At 40.4% G+C, this 4094-nt stretch overlaps 1 non-coding gene across 1 annotated transcript; it reads left to right on the forward strand.

The window, feature by feature from the left end:
* The first annotated feature begins 511 nt into the window (after nt 1-511).
* On the forward strand, nt 512-584 carry TRNAA-UGC (transfer RNA alanine (anticodon UGC)). The gene has a single exon. It is a non-coding gene; the product is annotated as a tRNA-Ala (tRNA).
* Nucleotides 585-4094: the final 3510 nt, after the last annotated feature.

Below are 4094 nucleotides of genomic sequence, written 5' to 3' on the forward strand. Positions count from 1 at the left end.
GATTCCAAAAGATGACAGCCAGCTCAACGTCCTGGTAGCCTCCTGGCCCATCACCCATAGACACCATTCAAAGAGCTTTCCCTTCAACTTCCAGGCTGTCTTTGTACCAGTGATGTTACCGCTGGGCAATTCTGTATTAGTTAAACATACACTGGAGCACTAACACCTCCAGACTTTGGACAGCGTCTTTGAGCACATCTGATTTATTTTTCCTCCTTTGGATAATCAACCTCATTATAATAAAGAGTCAGATTTACTGTAATGTATCTTATCTCCATAAAAATTTTTTAAAAATCCAATCACAAAATCAAGACTTCAGAAATGTACCCAACAATTAATGGAAATTTAGTATACAATAAAAGCAACAACTCAAATTAGTGGGGAAAGGTGGAACTAATAAAAAGTAGTATTGGGAAAATGATACATCGTATGGGAAAATATTAAATTGCCGGTTTTGCCTAGTCTACTATCTGGACTAAGAAGAAACTGGTTTAAATAACTGGTTTCAGGGGGAAAGTATAGCTCAGTGGTAAAGTGCGTGCTTTGCATGCACGAGGTCCTGGGTTCAATCCCCAGTGCTTCCTTTAAAATAAATAAATAAATACCTAACCTTCCCCCCCAAAAAACTAATAATAACTGGTTTCAAGAGAGAATACAAAGGAAGAGGCAAATAAGAGTTGCAGTTCTTAACGTAAGAAAAGAATTATGCTATATGTATATATATATATATTCCCATTTTAAAAAGTAAATGGTAGCATTCTACCCACATTGCCTTCTGTCATTTTAATCTCTTAAGTATATCCTAGGGATTTACTCCGTGATGTTTATAAAGATATCTCTCATTTTTTCCTTTCCTATATGCATGGGTTTTTTTAGTGTAACACAGAGTTGGTAAGATAAATTTCTCTTTATAGACACATTCCAGTTAACAAATAAAAGAGGCCTGATGGGTTAGAATACCCTCCTTTGTAGCCTCCTATAAAGTAGGAGGTCTTGGCGTGATCATCAGTGGCTGCTAACATCGCACAAAGGGAGACAATAAGATATCATGGGCCTCCTGGCAGCACCATCTCTGAAGCAGTCTTGCCAAAAAACGTCAAACCTGAACCTGACCGAACATCTAGATTTAATTACCAATATATAGAAAATACAGGGGACAAATTAGCACTTTAAAATGACACCATGGGGGTATAATAAAAAAATCCAGATTGTTGGAGACCCTCCAGGACAAAAGATCCAGTTTCTTCAACAAAAATAGTATCAATTACAACAACCAAAATAAAATTGTAGTAAAGAAAACACAAATGAAGGGAGAAGGCAAATTAAAAGAAATATAAAAGATATACCAGTCCATCCAATGCCTAGATCAGTTTTGAATCTGTATTCAATCTGTCTAAAAATTTTAAAAAGCATTCATATTACAGGTGAGAAAATGTGAACACTAACTTGTTGTTTGATGTTATTAAGGAATTAATACTAATATTTTGGGCATAAAATGGTATTGTAGTTATAATGATCAAAACAAGTTTTCTTAAAATCTATAGATACAGACTGAAATATTTACCAATAAAATGGTAGAAATCTAGAGTTGTTTCAAAATGATCTGAGGCACTGTATGGAAAGCAGATTGGAACAACCTTACTGAAATAAGATTGGCCATTTATGAGTAATTGTTGAAGCTGAATGATTGGTACATGAGAGGTTCATTATACCTCTCATGTAATTTGGGGAGACTGTGCACAGCATGAAAATGACACGGTACACTTCCCTCCTTACAGGACAAGGACACATTTGTGTCTTTTCACCCTCATCTTATTAGAGGATGTTACAGGGCACAAAATCCTCAGTAGGCAAGAAATCCTTTCTTAAAAGCGGTGTCAGATGCATTATACCCCATTTATTGTTTATCTTAAATAACAAACACTTCCAGTTAGTGTAAAAGAAGATATGATTAACAAAGACTCTGTAAGATAGTAAATTTCTGTATAGTCCTTATATTTTCTCATGTATTCAAAACTTTCAAATACAAACAGAGATTTAGGACATTCTCCTCAGGGTTTGTTGTAAAGGGACTTTTCCTAAATAAGGAGTGCAGGCAGCAGGAAACAGCCCCCTTAATTGCAGAGAAAAAGAAGGACGTTGATCTTCCATAGCATTTAAAAAAACAAAACAACGCTCTGTACGTCCATGGGAATCATACAATCATCCCAGCTTTTTCAAGTTCGGAGGGAAGTCAGGGTTTGGAAAGAGGAATGGGGAGAGTAGATCTTCCCGGATCTTCTGATGCTCATAGCACAGTGATCAAGGCATCTGAGTCAACTGTTGAGGCTTCTTTAAACAGAGGGACAAAGTGAGAATACAGCAAACTTGCCCTGAAGTCCCAGAGGTTCTGAGAGAAAGAACCGAGTGCTCCTTGCCGAGCAGACTGAGCTGGGTGCAAGGAGCAGAGAAAGTACCACCAGTCCGAAATTTCAGACAGTTGCACCACCCTTTTGTTACCGAAGGCAAGTTCGAGTGCCCAACACATCGTGAGTCCAAACAAACTGAAACTGAAACAAACTGAGTTTGGAGCAAAGAAAGGTTTATTGCAGGGCTGAGCAAGCAGGATGGAGTGGCTCATGCCCAAGAAAACCCCAAACTCCACAAAGGGTTTCAGCAAAGCATATTTAAGGTCAGGTGAGGGAAGGGGTTGCAGGTATGTGATCAGCTTGTGCACAGTTCTCCTATTGGTTGATGTTGAGGGAACAGGGCGGTCAACACTATCAATCCCTAGGCACCAGAAGGTCTGGGAGCCGCAGGCTCTTGGTCATCAAAGTAGTTCATTTCTTCCCTTTGGTGGTGGGTTTAAGCATCTGAAAAACTCAGGAAATATGCATGAGATACTATTATCTGGGTGCCTCAGAGAGGAGCTGCAGCAGGGGATGTGGGGGAGACGTCTGCCCCTGGAAGGCCCCACACCGTCCTGCTTGGTTGCACATTGTGGATACAGACTTGATGCTTCCCCTAAACCTCTGCACCCAGAGTCAACTGGCAACTGACTCACCGAAAGCTGTATCTGTTCCCTTCTCTGGCACTAATTACAACCCTATGCAGTAGGGACTCTCCTTGCTATCTAACAGCCAAGGAAAGTGTTATGTCCACACTTGATTTTTTCCCCTGGGTCTCTAGGGCCATTATGACCATCTCTCCATTTTTTTCCATGCAGACCACACTTGCATCATTACATCAGAGGCAGAGGCAAACTTTGACAACTACTTTCTTGACCTCTGGCCCTGGAATCAGGGCTACTGAAGCAACTCTCGCATCCCCAAACCTGGAGCAGTGTAGATTTTTATCATTCTCAGTCACTTTCTTTACTGATAATTGGACCCAATGGGGCACTGCCAATGCATATCTCTCTCTTCAGTTATCCTTCAGTTCCATCCAAAGGGTCAGTTTAGGGTATAACTCAATCAATTACTCTTTGGAAGGGCACCATGACAACAGTTACAGAAAATGACATTCATTCATGCTGTGGGAATTATTCGCTTGTCAACCTCACGACTCACGGAGACAAAGAGTTAAAAAAGCAAGGAATTTGGTTGTTCACTTATTCATTTCCTTTACTCTTGTATTTGTGTGTGTGTGTCTAAAACTTACGACCCAGAGCAATTCTATTCTTTGCCTTCATGACACTTATAGCTTAGTGGAAGACATAAACATGAATTCAATAACAACCTAGTTAAAAATACTGCTACAGATGGAGGAAGGTGATGAGAATGTGAGGTACAACAGAGACCTCTTTTCTACCATGGGGCCCAGGAAGATCTTTTTAAAGCTCATTCTATAGGATGAGCAGGAGATATGTCTTCTAAGCAGGTCTTTACACAAACTGCTCTTTTCTGGGAATCAAAAAGAGGACAGTGTGGCCAGAGACCATTAGGTGACAAGGAGATGGACATAAGACCTAAGAAGTGGGCGGGCCAGGGCACGTAGAACCCTGTTGACAAGAGCATAGTGATAGCACAAGAGATGAATGTGACATAGCAGAGGGGCACGGAAGTGGACACCAGGGTATTTAAATTCTGGAACCACTGGCCAAACTGTGTTCTCTC

The sequence above is a fragment of the Camelus dromedarius genome, chromosome 9 (assembly GCF_036321535.1).
Source record: "Camelus dromedarius isolate mCamDro1 chromosome 9, mCamDro1.pat, whole genome shotgun sequence".
Classification (NCBI taxonomy): Eukaryota; Metazoa; Chordata; class Mammalia; order Artiodactyla; family Camelidae; genus Camelus; species Camelus dromedarius.